Here is a 20163-nt window from a genome sequence, read left to right on the forward strand (position 1 = left end):
GTGTTGATCGAGGGATCCAACTTCATGTCTTAAAGCTTCGTATTTATAGAACAACCATTCGTCCTAAATCGGCCATTTGTTTGGCCTGTAAGTCTTGCCTTATTGAAAAGCCCTTCCTTCCGCAGCCACCTTAATCTTAGGATATGATGGCCACAAAATCAACTCACTTTCGAATAGCCTTTTGGGTTGATTGATTTTGCCCATGTGCTAATATCCTCAAATTAAGCCAGGATATCAGGAATGATATCTTCTGTAAGTAACCAAGTCCAAGGTGGAAATCGGTTATCACCACTTACAACTCAAAACACTCTCTGTTCGGTTTTTCTCAAACTATATTTCTGACTTAGGCATCAAAGATTCTTTGGCAAACACCGTGCCCTTTTTTCCTTGGGTGTTCGCCAATGAGCCTATCAGTGTTCATTGTTTTGAAGGTGTGATTTTTGTCAATCCACCATTGGTGAAAATTTTCATCACACCAAACAAATTTTTTAAGTTCTAAAAGCAATTTAGGAAATTATTTGTCATATTTGGCCATGGACAGTGACAAAACTACATAGGGGCGAGGAGTGGCGTCCTCCCCTCCCCTGACTGGAAATCAAGCCCAGGAGCGGTGGTTCCGCTCCTCTAGTCCTGTCGGAAGTGATGAAGTTCTGTGTTTTATGGGTTCATTGCTGCTATGCAACTATGCTGCATGCAAGTTCCTTTTTTATTTTTGTGAAAACCAGGCCAAGATGTCGTTCTGGTACTGGTTAAAAAAATTTAAAAACTCCCTTCAATGGGACGACATCGTTTAGGTTATTGAGTTAAAACAAAAATTAAATAAATAAAGGAGACCACTTGTCCCCCAGTTCCTTCACTATCCCAGACTCCATTCTTTCCGATTTCAAAACAATCAGAGAGTAGCAGCTCCCCAAATACCAGCGACAACATCCTATTGGCCTTCCCTGCTTCCAAAGTTCAAGCCACCTCCTTGCACCCTGTTGCCAGTTTCTAGGTGCCATCCTTTGGTTTGGTTGGCCATTTCTCTCCAAATTTTTAGATGAAATCTTTAATTTCTAAATTTATATTATCCCTAACCCTAATTCATTATTTAATACAAAATGTTGTTTAATTTATATAGAATCATAAAGTGGTTGATCAACATGGTTAATGAATATTAATTATGGATTATTGATAAGAAATTCTATAATTATTGATTACTGAAATTGTTATTTAGGGCAAAAATTTATTATAGATTAATTGATTATTGATATTGATTAATTGAATTTTTGTTTACTGAATAATTTATATGATTATTTGCGACAGCCCGTCCCGAATTATTTTATCGATGGCGTGAAATGACGATTTTGCCCTTGGACGTTAGTTGGTGTCATGGGTGATTTGTTTTTTTTGTTGGTGACTCAGCTGGACATCACACACTCACATGCACCCATACCTTTCCCGTTGACCTCTCTCTCTCCTCTCTTGGATTTTCTTCCATCTCCATAGAAACCGTACGGACAAACCTTTAACCAACCATTTCAGGCATGAATCGAGGATTTGAAGGTTGGTTTTGAACTCCCTGTAAGTCTAGGAGTTGATCCATACCTTTGTTTGAACTTAAAACCTTCGAAAACCCTAGTTTCTTGTGAGCTCCAATTTAGGTACTGTTCATGCACACGTAAATGTAAAGCTTTTGGAAGATTCAAAATTTATAGGAAGCTTTAGAACACTCTCACAAAGCTCAGAGAAGAAAAACAAGGTGTTTTGGACATCGGGAAGTCGAGTTTAGCGAGTTTCAAGTTTTGGCCAAATTATCGAGGGTTCTCCGGCGAGATTCTGTGGATTTCAGGGTTTGAAATTGGTAAGGTTTTGTTCGTCTCATTGTAAGCTTTAATTTGAGACAAATTTCATGGATTTTGGTTAAGAATTGAAGAAGATATGAAGTTTTGAAGTTTTTCCAGAAACCGACGAAAATTCAAGTTGCAAATGGCGGCGTTGACGGTGGTGGACGGCGACGACTGGCGAGACTCACCGGAGAAGACAAAGAATATTCCGTCAACTTCGACGGAATATACTAACGACGTTACTAACGGCATCAGTATATATAACGGTATATTCCATTTTTGAACGGAATATTCCCTAACACCGTTAGGGTCTCAGTCCATGTGCCAAGCACATGCCTGCACGTGGCCGACGCGTTTGGCCATGCCTTGGCCCATGTGTGGTAAAGCATGGGTGGTCGGAAAATTATTTTTAAAATATGGGGATGTTCGTGAGGTTGAGTAGATCACGTTGGTATATTGAAACACCCCATTTGAGCATTGTATGAGAAGTTATTAGCTAGTTTTATTTATGTTCTTTAAATTAACGTTTATATAGTTGTTTTGCATATAGGTGAGACCTATCCTCAGGACGAGCATAGTCAATCGAGGCTTGGGGGCTACGACCCTTCCACATACCAGTGAGTAGGCTTTTGGTTTTCCGTATATACCTATATACTTGGTATTTTTCCCAGAAAATGAATTTGAATGATTATACATCTTGAATGCCATGCAAAATATCTGCCTATTTTACTCATGCATTAGTAGTTGCATATATTTATGATTGGTGCTGCGGACGCACAGGTAAGTGCCAGGTAAGTTTATAGATTATAGTTGTGAGATTGATGATTATGTGAGATATGTTGAGAGCTCATAAAACTGCACTCCGGTGTTAGTGCTCCCGCTTAGAGTTAGGGCACAGTCTTTCACGTGATGTTCACCTCTCGCACCATACGCTCATCTTGGACCCAAGTTAGGGCCACAGTCTTGTCGTACAGACCACTATAGGTGGTTCCAACTCATAGATGACCTGCGATTATTCGCATAGTCTTCACGTGATCGTAGCACTTGAGTGTATTTATTTACACCAGTCATGTCGTACATACCACTTTAGGTGGTTCCAACTCGTGTGCATGTATATTTGTTGAGATGTGGATTTAGGTTGTACAGGTCACGTTAGGTGACACCGACTAGATAGATAAGCTCTAGATTCAGCTGTACATGTCACGTTAGGTGACTCTAACTGACATATCATTTGCATTGATTGATATCACTTGGCTTACATATTTTATGCTGAGACATTCAACATGGCATATTTGTGAATTATGTTATTGTAAGCATGGTTGTGGTATAGATACATATAATCTATTTTCTGGGAAATTATACAGGTTTTACGGTGAGGGTTTACTATCATTGGTAATTGAAATGATTTTGAAAAGCTTTGTTTTTGCCCACTCACACTTTCTATTTTGCACCCCTCCAGGTTCTAGTTAAGAGTGCTTTTTGATGGTTTGCGAGGAATCCCCGACAGCTCTGATCGATTATCACCATTGTATGGTCACCTTTGGGTGTTGTATAATTAGTATTTGTCCTGCTGGACTGCACTTAGGCTATTTATACTTTGGTTATGTATTTCACACTTAATCTCGCACTAGCACCTTTTCTGAGCTAGTACTACTAGTAGTTGGTTTTTGTTTATTCGCATTTTTATTATCATTTTGCTTCGGCACTGTGCACATCGTTACGTCACTCTCACGTGACAGGCAGCACGCCTTGATTTAGGTCGGGGTGTGTCAGTTGCTATCAGAGCCTAGGTTTGGCAGTCCTACATATTTTGTGAGTATTCTAATTATTTTGGTGTCTTCTGTCAAAACTATGTCGCCTCGTAAAGAGCCACGTCATTCAGCTGAGCCTAGTTTCCCCGATATAGCTCAGTTAAGGGAAGCTATTGCTACTGCTATTCAGTCTGCGCTTCGCCTTCCTCAAAGAACACCCTTGGAGACTATGTATAATTTAAAGTTGGATAAGTTTAAGGGTAATGAAGGTCATGAAAGGGCAGAGCGGTGGCTCGACCATCTTGAAAAGACTTTTTGAATGTTGTAGAGTCAAGGGAATCTTCCTTATGGAAGGTGGGTCGAGACGACTACATGGTTCTTAGGTAAAGAACCAGCATCCTGGTGGAAACATGAGGCTTATCCGATGACACTAGAGGAAGCAGTTGGCTAGGAAGTGTTTGAGCAGTTGTTTCAAAGAAGGTTTATTCCCCCTGAGTATATTGATCGCAAGAAGCAAGAATTTACTCAATTGAGACAGGGGAAGCTGACGGCGAATGAGTATTACAGGAGATTCACTGATTTGTCTAGCTATGATTCGGAAGTTGCTACTAATCCGGTTGAGATGCTTCGTCGTTTCAGATTGAGTACTAAGAAGAAGTGGCGTTCTCTGGCGATCACTACTCCTTATGCTTCTTACCAGGAGTTCTATGAGATTTTTTTGAGGATTGAGGATTCAAAGAATATGCCTAGTGAGAGTGAGGAAGAAGAAAATGACGGCAATCAGAAGAAAGATGATAAAGGTAAAGGTCAAGTATCTCAAGGACCTTGCAAGACTCAAATCTTTAAGCGAAGTAGAGCTAGTTCCAGTTCTTCCAGCAGGGGTTTTAGTGCCATTGGTCAGGGAAGAGGTGGTAGAGTTTCTAGGAGTCCTAGATTCGAGAGACAGGGTGACGCTAGTAGAGGAAAGGCTCCGTTGTGCCGCAAATGTAACAATAGGCATTTTGGAAAGTGTAGACGGGGCAGCAGTGGATGCTTTACATGCGGACAGTTAGGACATAGAGCTGTAAGTTATCCTCAGAATCAGCAGAGGCCCCAGCAACCTTCCTTGCCACCACCAGCGCCGATCCAGTAAGTTCCAGGGTCTGGTAGTTATGGTCAGATGGGTCGTGGTGGTGTTTACCATTATCAGGGTGACCCAGTCCCTTATGCTCCAGGACCATATCAGTATTCCCAGGATCCTTATTACCAGAGTGGGTATCCTCAGTATTCTGGAGGTTATACGCCGTATCCTTCTATTCCAGCTGGTGGATCTCAATGGTAAAAGGGAGGACAGCCCCAACAAGGAGAGATTGCTTCCAGTAGTGCAGGATCTTCAAGGTAGTCTGGTCAGCCTAGTCAGGGGCAAGGTGTGCAGGGTCGAGGTGGTCAGACTAACAGAGGTCGTGGTGGACGACAGTAGACCCAGGGGCATATCCACAACATTACGCTGCAGGATGCTCAGAATAATCCTGACTTAGTCATGGGTCGTTAAATATTCTTGGTCACTTTGCTAGAATGTTAATTGATTGCGGTGCTACACATTCTATCATTTCTCATACATCTGCTCAAGTGAAGCAATTCATCCTACAGCTTTAGGGTATGATTTAGAGTTTTCTATGCCTAGAGGGGAGAAATGTTATGTTGATTGTGTATATCCAGGATATCCAGTGATGGTGGAGGATATGGTTATGCCAGCTAACCTTATCCTATTAGATATTGTTGATTGTGATGTGATTTTGGGCACATATTGGTTGCATTATAATCGTGCCAATATAGATTGCTACGGGAAAACAGTTACTTTCCATCATCTTGGATTACCTATGGTTACTTTTGTGGGTGAATAGAGTGGGGTAAGGCATGGTGTTATTTCTGCTGTGAGAGCAAAAAGATTATTATCAAAATGTTGCCAGGGATATTTAGCTCATGTGGTGTTGAATGATGTTACTCCTAGTAGTGTGGATGATGTGTGAGTAGTCAGGCATTTTCCTGACGTATTCCCTGATAATTTACCTGGATTGCCGCCAGACCGAGATGTGGAGTTCACTATTGATTTGCTTCGAGGTACATATCCTATATCATTGACTCCTTATCGAGTGTCTCCTGCTGAATTGAGGGAATTGAAAATTCAGTTGCAGGAATTAGTTGATAAAGGTTTTATTCGGTCTAGTACTTCATCCTGGGAGCTCCAATGTTATCTGTGAGGAAGAAAGACGGGACCTTGAGGCTATGCATTGATTATATGCAATTTAATTGGGTAACAATTAAAAACTGTTATCTATTGCTGCGTATAGATGATTTGTTTGATCAGCTTTCGAGGTGCATGTGTATTTTCTAAGATTGATTTGAGGTCTAGTTATTACCAGTTGAAGATCAGTAGTGAGGATGCCTCTAAGACAGCTTTTAAGACTCATTATGGTCATTATGAGTTTTTGGTGATGCCATTCAGATTAACGAATGCACCAGCAGCCTTTATGGATTTGATGAATTGAGTATTCCAACCATATTTAGACAGGTTTGTCATTGTCTTTATTGACGATATTCTGGTATACTCCAAATCTAAATCAGAGCATGTGCGACTTCTCACTTTGGTGTTGAAAAGATTAAGGGAACACCAATTGTATGCTAAGTTTAGCAAATGCCAATTTTAGTTGGATCAAGCGGCATTTTTAAGACACATCATATCTGCTCAAGGTATTTAGGTGAATCCTCAAAAGGTAGCAGCGGTGGAGAATTGGGAGCAACCTCGAACCGTCACTAAGGTACAAAGTTTTCTTGGCTTAGTAGGATATTACAGACGGTTTGTTAAAGATTTTTCAGTTGTTGCTTTGCCACTGACAAGATTGACTAGAAAAGAGGTTAAATTTGAGTGGGATGATAATTCTGAGCAGAGTTTCCAACAATTGAAGTATTATCTCACTCATGCACCTGTTTTAGCACTCCCAGATGATAGTGGTAATTTTGAGGTCTACAATGATGCTTCCTTGAATGGTCTGGGATGTGTGTTGATGCAACATGGTAGGGTGATTGCCTATGCTTCACGACAGTTAAAGTCTCATGAGAGGAATTACCCTACAGATGATTTGGAGTTAGCAACCATTATCTTTGCCTTGAAGATTTGGAGACATTATCTTTACGGAGAAAAATGTAAGATTTTTACGAATCATAAGAGTCTTCAATATCTCTTCACTCAGAGGGATCTAAATCTTCGACAGTGGAGATGGTTGGAACTGCTTAGTGATTATGATTGCATGAATGATTATCACCTTGGTCGAGCAAATGTGGTAGCTGATGCACTTAGCAAAAAATCTCAAGGCCGTATTAACGCTTTGTATGCTTGTCATGTTCCTCGTCTGGTAGACTTGAGATCAACTGGAGTGAAGTTAGGGGTAGAAGATCGGGAGGAAGACTTACTTGCTAATTTTCAAGTTAGGCCAATTTTAATTGATCATGTACTTGAAGCCTAGATGGATGATTAGGAAGTCCAGGAGTTAAATGAAGCCAGAAGTCAGGGGAAAAAGAAAAATCTCAGAGTTTGAGAAGCTGATGGCATGCTTATGCAGGCAAGTAGAATGTATGTGCCGAATAATTTGGAATTTAAGTAAGCAATTCTTGATGAAGCGCATTGTTCGGCTTATGCGATGCATCTAGAAGGTACTAAAATGTATCATATTATTCGACCATTTTATTATTGGTCGGGTATGAAAAGAGAAATTGCTGAGTATGTGAGTAGGTGTGCCATTTGTCAGCAAGTTAAAGCTGAAGGAAGAAGTTGTTTGGGTTGATGCAGCCGCTTCCCGTTCCACAGTGGAAATGGGAAAACATTACTATGGACTTTGTGTACAAGCTTCCTCGTACAAATAATGGTTATGACGGCATCTGGGTGATAGTTGATCAACTTACTAAGTCAACACATTTTATTCGAGTGAGGGAGAAGTATTCTTTAAGTCAATTAACTGAATTATTTATATCGAAGATTATGAAGTATTATGGAGTTCCTATTAGTATTGTCTCGGATCGTGATCCCAGGTTTACTTCTAAGTTCTGGGTGGCATTTCAGGAGGCTTTGGGATCAAGGTTACTTTATAGTACAGCATATCATCCCCAGACAGATAGACAATCAGAGATGACCATTCAGACGTTAGAGGATATGTTAAGATCTTCGGTATTGCAATTTGGTGATGCTTGGCACAAGCGGTTGGATTTAATGGAATTTGCCTACAACAACAGCTTTCATTCAAGTATTGGCATAACACCATTTGAGGCACTTTATGGAAAATCTTGTCGTACACCTTTATATTGGTCAGAGGTTGGTGAAAGAGTTTTGGAGGGCCCTGAGATAGTGGAGGAGACTGCTCAGAATATTCAGGTGATTAAGTCTAACATGAAAGAGGCCCAGGATTGACAGAAGAGCTTAGTAGATAAACATGTCACTGACCGGGTGTATAATGTAGGTGATTGGGTGTTTCTGAAGTTGTCACCGTGGAGAGGTGTGGTATGGTTCGGGAAGAAAGGCAAGCTAAGTCCTAGGTACATCGGACTGTATACGATCACCGAGTGAGTTGGTGAAGTTGCGTATAGGCTTGAGTTGCCTTCAGAGTTGTCTAAAGTGCATAATGTTTTTCATGTGTCCATGCTTCGTCACTATGTTTCTGATTCGTCGCATGTGATACCTCTTCAACCTTTAGAAATTAATCAAGATTTGACTTATGACGAGAAGCCAGTGACTATTCTAGATTGGAAAGAAAAGGTTCTGAGGAACAAAATTGTGAGATTAGTGAAACTTTTGTTTAGAAATCACTTAGTTGAGGAGGCCACTTAGGAGACAGATGATCAGATGAGGGATATGTATCCAAGGTTGTTTTATGATTACTAGTGGTTTGTATTTGTTGTATACATTTCGGGACGAAATTTTCTTAAGGGGGGTAGGTTGTGACAGCCTGTCCCGAATTATTTCATCGATGGCATAAAATGATGACTTTGCCCTTGGACGTTAGTTGGTGTCATGGGTGATTTGTTTTTTTTTTGTTGGTGACTCAGCTAGACATCACACATTTACACACACCCATACCTTTCCCGTTGACCTCTCTCTCCTCTTTCTCAAATTTTTTTCCATCTCCATACAAACCATATAGACAAACCTTCAACAGACCATTTCAGGCATGGATCAAGGATTTAAAGGTTGGTTTTGAACTCCTTGTAAGTTTAGGAGTTGATTCATACCTTTGTTTAGACTTAAAACCTTCGAAAACCCTAGTTTCTCGCGAGCTCCGATTTGGGTACTATTCATACACATGTAAATGTGAAGTTTTTGGAAGATTCTAAGTTTATAGGAAGCTTTAGAACACTCTCACAAAGCTCGGAAAAGAAAAACGAGGTGTTTTGGACGTCATGAAGTCGAGTTTAGCAAGTTTCAAGTTTTCGATGGATTATCGAGGGTTCTCCGGTGAGATTCCGTGGATTTCAGGGCTTGAAATTGGGAAAGTTTTGTTCTTCTCACTGTAAGCTTTAATCTGAGACAAATTTCATGGATTTTGGTTAAGCATTGAAGAAGATATGAAGCTTTGAAGTTTTTCCAGAAACCGGCGAAAATTCAAGTTACAGACGGTGACGCTGACAGCAGCGGACGACGACGACTAGGGACACTCACCGGAGAAGACAAAGAATATTCTGTCAACTTTAACGGAATATACTAACGGCGTTACTAACAACATCAGGTATATATAACGGTATATTCGATTTTTTGACGGAATATTCCCTAACGCCATTAGGGTCTTAGTTCGTGTGCTAGGCACGTGCCTACGTGTGGCTAGCGCGTCTGGCCGTGCCTTGGCCAGCGCATGGCAGCGCGTGGGTGGTCGAAAAATTATTTAAAAAAATATGGGGATGTTCGTGAGGTTGAGAAGATCACGTTGGTATATTTAAACACACCATTTGAGCATTGTATGAGAAGTTATTAGTTAGTTTTGTTTATATGCTTTAAATTAACGTTTATATAGTTGTTTTGCATATAGGTGAGACCTATCCTCAGGACAAGCGTAGTCAATCGAGGCTTAAGGACTACGACCCTTCCACATACCAGTGAGTGGGCTTTTGGTTTTTCGTATATACCTATATACTTGGTATTTTTCCCAGAAAATGAATTTGAATGATTATACATCTTGAATGCCAAGCAAAATATCTGCTATTTTACTCATGCATTAGTAGTTGCATATATTTGTAATTGGTGTTGCGGACGCACAGGTAAGTGCCAGGTAAGTTTATAGATTATGGTTGTGAGATTGATGATTATGTGAGATGTGTTGAGAGCTTATAAGCCTGCACCCCGGTGTTAGTGCTCCCACCTAGAGTTAGGGCACAGTCCTTCACGTGATGCTCACCTCCCGCACCATACGCTCATCTTGGATCTAAGTTAGGTGTACAGTCTTGTCGTACAGACCACTATAGGTGGTTCCGACTCGCAGGTGACCTACGATTATTCACACAGTCTTCATGTGATCGTAGCACTTGAGCGTATTTATTTACACCCAGTCTTGTCATACAGACCACTTTAGGTGGTTCTGACTCGTGTGCAGGTATATTTGTTGAGGTGTGGATTTGAGCCGTATAAGTCATGTTAGGTGACTCCGGCTAGATGGATGAGCTCTAGATTCAGCCGTACAGGTCACGTTAGGTAACTTCGGCTAACATATCATTTGCATTGATTGATATCACCTGGCTTATATATTTTATGCTGAGACATTCGACATGGCATATTTGTGAATTCTGTTATTCTGAGCATGGTTGTGGTATAGATATATATAATCTATTTTCTGGGAAATTATACAAGTTTTACGGTGAGGGGGGTTACTATCTTTGGTAATTGAAATGATTTTGAAAAGCTTTGTTTTATCTCGCTCACACTTTCTGTTTTGCACCCCTCCAGGTTGTAGTTAGGAGTGCTTTTTGGTGGCTTGTGAGGAATCCACGACACTCTGACAGATTATCACCATTGTACGGTCACCTTTGGGTGTTGTATAATTAGTATTTGTCCTGCTGGATTGCACTTAGGCTACTTATGCTCTGGTTGTGTATTTCACACTCAATCTCGCACTAGCACCTTTTCTTAGCTACTGCTAGTAGTTGGTTTTTGTTTATTCGCATTGTTATTATCATTTTGCTTCGGCACTGTGCACATGGTTACATCACTCTTACATGATGGCCAGCACGCCCTGATTTAGGTCGGGGTGTGTCATTATTGGTATTGATTGGTTTATTAGTTAGTAGTCATATAATATATTCTACTCTAAGATTAAGAATCTAAGATTTTTTTTTCTTTGCATTATACAGTTAATTAATATAAAGATACTATAATGAGCCTATTATACGAAGTTTTTATGGTATGAAATGTCGTCGGTAACTATTGTGATGTGTTTGTATTGATAAAACCATGGAAGATATTACTATAAAAGGATTTGATTGTTGTTATTTTTTTTACTCTTGCACTCTTTAAGTTCGCCCCTTCCTCCGACAAATTCTGGCTTCGCCACTGGCCATGGATATTGAACAGATAATTCCTAGATTGGACATGGACATTTCACCCTGCTCATATTTAAAGGAGATGCTCGTGTTGTCTTGTTGATCCATTCAAGCCTCAAGGTTTTTGAAATCTTGGTAGGATTTTTTTTCTGCAAAATCTTGTAGATAATATTACTGGCTTTTTAGTGTGTTATGCGTACTTCTCTATGGAAAGTATTTTCGGCGCAAATAACATTTTTATTGTGGATAGTGTTAGGTTATTTTTTGATGGTATCGCTCATAATTTTAGGTTGGCTTATGAGCTTATCCATTGACCAATTAAGTAGGTTTGCTCTCCTTTTCAGATGCATACATTAGACACCGACACATTTCCACGTGCGGTTGATATTTCTTGATGTAAGACGTCTTAACTCCTAAATTAAATATACAAGTATTGCAATTGGGCGATTATATTCCGTCTTAAGATTAAGGGCATCAAAAGTTGACTAATTCAAGCCATGTCCCTTGTGCAACACTAACTGGCCCCATAGGGTCGTTCTATATATATATATATATCTATATATATCTTCTAGTAGACTAGTACGGCTTACTTATTCGCCCATTTTAATTTGGCTATGACAAGTTAAGTTTCTTTTGTTCTCCGCTTCTCAAGCGTTTTGACCTTGGCTCACTCACTGAGCTGCTCTGGTTTAGACATATTGTGCATCACCTATTCCATGTTTTGACCTTGGCTCCCTCGATGACACCACATATTCCTCGTTCTCTTCTCCCTCCCACCCTCGAATTGATTGCGCCGATTGCTTCAAGATCTCTGCTGAACTGATCTGGATGGAGCCTCGTGCTATCGTCGATCTAAGTTAGATTGGAACCTCGCGCCAGCATTGTCGATTGGAGTCGAGAGACAGAGATCTTGATTTGGGATTGAGAGATATGAGCAAGAGAGATAGGGATCACGATCCTAACCGATTCACCACCAGTGGTTCAACTCCTCATCAAATCCTCACTTAAAAGATAACTCCTAATTTTCATATTCAATTTAGGATTAATTGCCAAGTTAATTGCAAGATATTATTTCACATAATATCTTGCAATTATACTCATAATTCCCCCATATATGGCCGGTCCTTATTCTCCAAATAGGGCCGGCCACTCCCCTATAAATAGCCATGTTCTCCAACTAAAAAAGGTAACCCATTTGCTACCCACAAACTCCTAAACACATTCTTTTCAGAATTCTAACTTTGGCATCAGAGATTCTTCAGCTAAAGGCCCCCCAATTCATCGTGGGCCGTAAGGCTTTTGGCCTTAATCTTAGGTGTTATTATTTTGCAGGTGCATTTTCATCAAATGAGGAAATGGGGGAAATTTGCATTCACAAATTGGTGCTTTCATTAAGAGCTTTGATTCACATGCTTAAAGAAGACTCTCGCATTCAAAGTTTCACATTTCTTGTTCATTTGTAGATTTTTCGTATATTCTTATTCCTAGAACTTTTTATAAAGTTCTTTGAATAAACATAAAAGAAAAGTACAATGACTATAAATTCGGAAACCACAACGAACGAAACTTCCTATGTTCAAGGATTTGGATCAAGTGATGGAGATAAAAACATAGCCCTATCCACGAGGCTCAATGCAACGACGAGTGGAACGGAACCACCCCTACCACGACGATTCACAAGGCTCAATGCGACGACAAGTGCAGCGGCACAACCATGGCAGCCACCACGGTAGCAACCATGGCAGCAGCCCTTAGTGAGCTCACTACCCATGGTGATCAGGCCACCTCATAGCAGTAGGACCAGGCCCATGCCACAAGACAGCCAACCCAACGCAAAGCAACCCACATTCAGTAAGCCCATGGCGCTGCAATGGCAGCTGAGGCCCAAGCAGCTGCAACAACTGGAGTAGCCCAGCACTTGTGGGCCCAAGGCCAGCAAGAGCCTAGCGACCTCCAAAGCCGAGCCCAAGACTCATAGGTGTATGCCCCGCTGAAAGAAGCCTTGCACCCATGCGCTCCAATGGCTTATCTCGCGCCTACGGTCCGGCTTGTGCCTGCGACTTGACCTGCTCCCGTGGTCCAACCTGAGGTTTGGCCCACTTCCAAGTAATACTAATCGGCCCAAGATCGGTTCAACTGTCCAGGCTTTAAATTTCTGGACCAATGATTGAACCGGGGGTATTTTCACCCCATTTATCCGTAGATTTGACATCCCAATTCAAATCTCATGTCCAAAGTCCATTACACTTCCACTACTCAATTAGACGTATACCGTCCAAGCTTTTTCAAGCCAAATGGCGAACAACACTTGTCTCGACAAGTCATAGGGTTGACAAAGGCCCTTGTGCAACTGACGACCTTGGTGAATTAACTCTTGCAGTGTACCAAGATGCAGCATGCCGTAGATGAGGTGTCCCAAAGTAGGACAAGGGAAGACAACAAAGCTCTCTAGCAACGTCTCGGTAAACAGCCCATTGACCAACCATAGACCGAGCATTCTGGTAATGTACACTCCCTACTAGGCCCTCGAGATAACGTATACTCTCGTCTTAGCACGCATATGAGCATGCACTTTCGGTTAGGCCCACAATGAGTATACATTCACGATTGGGGCCACACTTCAATAATCAACATGAGCAACCTTCCAGGCGAAGTGTTCATTCACAACTAGGCCTAGAAGAAGCATCATCCACCTCACATTGGAGTGAACGGCACAAAGGATGGAGAGAAGCAGTCACACAATCCAGCTCAAGTTCAACCGGCAGCCTGTGAGAAATTCATTCGCTTGTTAGGAATGTACCACATGCACTGTAGCCGTGGCATAGACGAGCCGAACATATGGAAGAGCAGCATAGACCAGTAGGTCACGTCAGAGGGTAGCCGGATGCTCTGCTACCCCCAACAAATGCAAATTGATGAAAAAGTAAAGAGGTTCCAAACTGAGCAATTGCGCAATTTCCAACGCAACAAAGTCACTGACAAGGCACTATAATGGGACATAACCAACATAAACAAGTCACCCTTCACATACAAGATCAAGCAGGCAGAGCCTCTATGCAAGTTTAGCAAGCCACATTTCACATCCTTCAAAGGGGATGGAGACCTAGAGATACACCTAAAGCACTGTCGAAGCATAATGATCCTTTATCGAAGCAACGCCGATCTTATGTGCAAGATATTTGCCACCATTCTACAAGGCAAGGCACAAGATTGGTTCCACATCCTTCCACCACAATCTATCCAGAGTTTCAATGAACTTTCTTTGGTTTTTACCAAAGAATATTGACTCTATCGCTCAATCAAGAAAAAGTCCAACCATTTGTTCAACGTTAAGAAGAACCCAAAGGAGTCGTTTCGCAACTATATGAAGAGGTTCAAAACAGAGAAGGCAAAGATAGTTGAATGCAATGACTCGATAGTTAGTGCAGCCTTCGAAAAATGACTCATAGCAGACCACCTGCTGTTCGGATAATTGATCATGAAAGAAGATTTTACTCTGGCAGACTCTTTCACTTTGGCAAAGAAGCATGCACTTTAGGACGAGGCTTGCCGGTGCACATTCAAGGCAAATCCGAGTGATCTTGAATATGAAGTCCCCCATTACTCTGAAGGAGATTTAAGGCTTAACCAGACGAGTAGCTGCATTCAACAATTTAACCTTGCGGTCCACTGATCAACGTAAGCCCTTTTTTCGACTTAATAAAAAAAGAACAACAAGATGACGAGCGTGAGAAAGAATTCAATGACTTGAAGAAGTACTTGACATCACCTCCTTACTATTTAAACTAGAAGCAGCGAATGACCTAATCACATGTTTGACAGTATCTAAAGCAACAATAAGCTCTACCCTCATACGAGAAGAGTTAGGGGATCGACTACCTATATTCCACAGTTTAAAAGCTCTCCTCGATATGGAAACCAGCTACTAGAATTTTGAAAGCTAACTTTGACGACTATTGTTGCTACTCGGAAGCTCAAGTTATACCATCAAACGAACACAATCATCTTCATGACACATTATTTTGCCCAATCCAGACGTGTGATGATAAAAGCGCAGACACTGGCAGATGCAAAGTTTTCTAACAAACGCAACAACTCAACCCAAAAGGCGCGCCAAGGGTAAACAAACACTAAAAAGACACACTTAGAAGCAACTTTTATCTTCATCACCTAGAAGATTCTACATAGGACATGTACCGGCAGTTGAGCACCACCTCCTGATGTGCATCACACAGCCCTAGCCAACCTTTGCTTTGTAATTCAGTTTTAGAATGGCCTAATACCAGCAATTAAGCATCTCCTACTGCGTGTAACATGGCTACAGCTCCGCGTCTTTCTATTGCGCTTATCTTGTGTCACAACTTTTGACCGAGAAGAGTTTTACTCCGTGGCTCATTGCCACACCGACTCAAGCTCTGCAGTTTCTCGGCTTGCTGATTATGTCAACAACTCTTTAAACTTCAAAATATTCAATGACGGAGTAGAATATGAGGCTTTACCAACAGGCCTCCAAATGACAAAAGACTTGGCGGTGAAAAAGCTCACAATTCATTTTGATTCCCAGCTAATCACTAGCCAGATTATTGGGGAGTACACAACAAAATATCAGAAGATGGTGCAATACCTAAAGAAGGTACGAAAACAACTTGAGGCGTTTCATACTTGTACACTCACTTAAGTTTCGCGAGCAAACAACACATACGCGGACGCGCTAGCTAGCCTAGGCTCCGCCTTTGACCACCAACTCAAACACTTTATTCCAGTGGAATATCTAGACAAGCCGAGCATAAAAGTTGACCTAGTAGCTGAGGTGTCACAGGTTAGTATAATTCCAAACTGGCAAGATTCCATTATAGACTACCTGGTCAATGGCACACTCACCATGGAAAGATTGGAGTCTAGAAAGCTCCAAACAATGGAAACACGTTACTACATGTGGAAAGGCATTCTCATTCGAATATCTTACACTGGATCACATCTCCAATGCCTAACACCTCCCGACAACCTAAAGGTTCTAAGTTCAAGCCACAAAGGCGTTTGTGGAAATCACTCCAGAGGCCGATCCTTAGCACATAAGGCTCTTAAAGTAGACTACCATTGGCCTACTATGCATCAAGACGCTAAGAAGTTAGTCAAAAGTGCAACCGCTACCAACTCTACAAGCTGATACCAGCATTGTCTGCCAATGAACTACAACCGTAGATGAGTCCTTGGCCGTTCATGTAGTGGGCAATTGACTTGGTAAAACTAATGTCACCCGCTACTGGGGGCAACGGCATGATGATCGTGGTAGCTGACTACTTCACTAAGTGGGTGAAAATAAAGCCCATGGTAACCACAACTCAGACGGACATAGAGCGTTCCATATAGAGCAACACCATTTGCTGATTTTGTATCCCTCAATCCATCGTCACATACAATGACTCGTAATTTGTAAGCAAATATTTGGTGAAGTTCTTCCAGAAATATGGCATCAAGCAACACATGTCCACGCCGAGGTATCCCCAAGGTAATGGGCAGGCTGAAGCATCCAACAATACGATTCTCGACTGCCTTAAGAAATCCCTTTCCAACAAGAAAAGAAAATGGCCAGACGAACATCCCGGATGCCTATGGGCGTATTGCGCATCCAAATGATGAGCAACTGACGAGACTCCTTTCTCTTTGGCATTTGGTTCAAAAACAATCATTTATCCCAATGTCATCGTGGCAAGTATCAGTACTTTACTGCCAAGCATCAAGCATAACAAAAAAGAGATGGCCATAAACTTAGATATGATAGAGGAGAAACGCAAGAAGGTTACCACCCACATCGTAGCCTACCAGCAGCAGTTCCTCTCCAACTACAACAAAAGGGCCAAGATTCAACAGTTCTAACATGGAGATCTAGTCCTACGAAAAGCATTAATCACTGCCCACAACGAAGGCTCCAAAAAGATGGATCTCATATAGAAAAGTCCGGACAAGATCAGCAGAGTATGCAGCAAGGGTAGTTAAACCCTCGTCACCATGAACGACAAAGAAATCAATAATCATTGGAACGCCTACAATATGAGGAAGTACCATGCATGACCTCCCACTACATCAAAGCCCGAACACTCAAGCAGCTCGACGGGCACCTTCTCGCAAGTTGAAAATTATCCAATTGTTATGCAGTTCTTACCTTACAGCTAAGTTTTCATTCGTTTCACTCGTTTTTCAATAAAAAATTTAGAAGTATTTACAACTTGGCTTGGCTGCATGCTTACAATAACTGATCACTCCTGCACTTCAAAAGAAGACCAAACTCTTATTAGGGACTTATCGCATGAGTTGCGCCCCACTGGGGACCAACCATGCTCTTCAGTCCGAGAAGGTAAATCACTTCCCTAACACCCATATGGGTTTGCTCTACAATGTGGGAGGATAAACTATACAGTCTGAATATCCAGACGTGGGTAAGTCGGGCTGCCCTGGTGTAACTATGTGCACGATGGCTTGCACCAAGATTCCTAGAAGTAGCCACAATGGTCTTTTTTCAAGGCTTAGCTAATTGAAGGATTTTGGGTCTCTTGGCCTAATTTGTGGGGAACTGAACCTCAAAGATGGAGAAAGACATTACGCAGCACACCCTCTCGGCTACCCTAGAACCTTATTGCTGCTATCGAGTGCACTAAGGTAGCCTACGGTTTCAAGAAGGCTGCCTACAACTTGCCCTTTGAGTAGTAAGCTGTGCTAAACTTATACAACCACACATTTTTTGTGAAAGGTTAAGCAGTTAGCGAGCATATACAAAGCTTTATCCATTGCCGACATGCTACGCAGTCGATAAACTTCACCTTTGCCAAGCACGGAATGATCGTCTAGATTTACACTAATTCCTAAAGTGTTGTGATACTTGTTATGTAACCCATGGAATTGGTTACATAAAAAGCAAGGACTTCTCTTGGACCTTTACTTACGAAATTCCATACAACCGCGTATTTTTGATATGAAAGGTTAGCGAATTTCATGATCGAAAAATCTTTAGTATGTTATGATGCAGGCCACATAGCTCAAATGATTGAAGAAAGCCAAGGATAACAGCCAAGTGGTCACGCGGACTAGGAAAACAAAGAAAATCTTAAAGGTTACTTAAAAGACTATTCTTCAGCAGCTTGGACATCAGACGACTACTCAGTCGCCTACCTTCAGCAGCAACGCTCTCAACAACGGCATCATCAAGTATTTCACCCCCAGATGCCCTAGCCTGGGCACCAACTTCTCTGACTACTTCAGCAATAAAAGCCTCAAAAGTAAAGGCAAACAAGTCTTCTAGAGAAATAAAGGTTTTAAAGTCTTTCCCGCAAACTTAAAGTCAGATGATTTACCAAAGGGATAATCTACATAACCCAGCTTCTAGAAATCGGCCTGACTCTGAACAAGCAAAGTCTCAAGCCTAGACTTCTCACCCTTCAACTGGTCGTTCTCCTTGAGCAAACCAACACGGACACACTGCAGCTCATCCATTTCCTTCTTCAGATTTTCGTTGATTTTCAGTGCACCTTGGAGTTCCAACACTTAGGGTTCAAGCCTCTAGATGACCTTCTTGAAGTGGATCACTTGATTATAAGCAGCAATCAATTCTTTATCTTTTGCATAAGCAGCAGAGTGAAGCTTAGAAAGTTCACATTCAAGATCTTGAATCTGAGGTATGTAACATCAAATCTCCTTCCCTGCACCTTCATACTTAACTTGGATAGTGTCAAGGCTAGTCTTCAAGTCAACGATCTCCTGGCGAGCGGTCTCAAGCTGCAAAGAAATATGGGCAGAGATATTAGACCCCTTCAAAGCGATGAATTGTGAACGTTATGTCACATATTAGATCCCTTCAAAATAAATAGAGTGTATATGTATTTGAAATGTGAACGTTATGTCACATATAACACTAAAAAATATAAAATAAATAAAAAGAAAGTAAAATGGCATAGCTACAGTTAGTGTCAAAGGGGAGTGTTTGAACTTAGAATTTGAGTCTTTAACATTGGGCAAACCAATTGGGACTTGGACTTTCTTTCTTGTAGTTGTTGGCACTGGAGTTTGATTTTTCAGCTTTGAATATGATTTTTTCGATGTGTTGATTCAAAAGTCAAAGTGAAGTGGTCAAGTTTTGTCATCGTATTGCACGCATGCCATATGAGATGAAAGTGATGGCATGTCAAAAAATGAAAGTCATGGAAATTGAATTTAGGTATCGATAATGTTGAAAATAAACCATCACACACATTATAACTTGGGCACTCCTTAAGCCATACCTTGAAACTCTCGCAAGAATAGAAGCCGAGCCAAATGTTGCAGACGGACAAGTTCTCTTGTACCAGGTGTCTAACGAAATTTGGATCATTAATGGGCAAGTTCTCTAACAGAGAAAAAAATAGTAATGAATTGCAAATTTTTTACTAAGTATTAAGTAATGCCATTGCGGAATTTTTTTTTTATTTTTTATAATAAATTTATTACTGAATCACTATAACAAATTAAAAAATAATGAGTGCTAAGGCCATCTCCAACTGAAAGGGTTATATTTAGCACCTGTCTAAATTATAGCCATACAAGAAATTATTTTTTAATAAACAGTGTTAGACTATATTCATATACCATCGCCAACTGAAGGATGCTATTTTTTTGCCCCCTCAATAATTTATTATTTTAATTAAGTTTGTTCTTTAATTTTATTGGTTAATTGAATTAAACTACCATATTAAAATAAGATTTCCAGACATATTTTTAGTGCCACTTGTCACTAAATGAATAAGCCTCCGGACATATTTTGAATGTCACTTGAAGATGTGGCCATTTGTTGAAAAACATTAAAAGAAAGATTATTGGAAGAGGTAAGAGACGGGTGTGTATTAAAAGAGTGTTTGAGGTGAATATAATTTGAGGAATTAAAATAAAATGAGATAAAATAATATAGAAGAGTTAAAATGATGTCAGAAATTGTGTCGAAATGTCTTAGGTATTTATAGAAAAAAAATTTAAAATTTTAATTTCATCTTTAAAAAAAAAATAAA

Source organism: Pyrus communis, chromosome 13 (genome assembly GCF_963583255.1).
Source record: "Pyrus communis chromosome 13, drPyrComm1.1, whole genome shotgun sequence".
Classification (NCBI taxonomy): Eukaryota; Viridiplantae; Streptophyta; class Magnoliopsida; order Rosales; family Rosaceae; genus Pyrus; species Pyrus communis.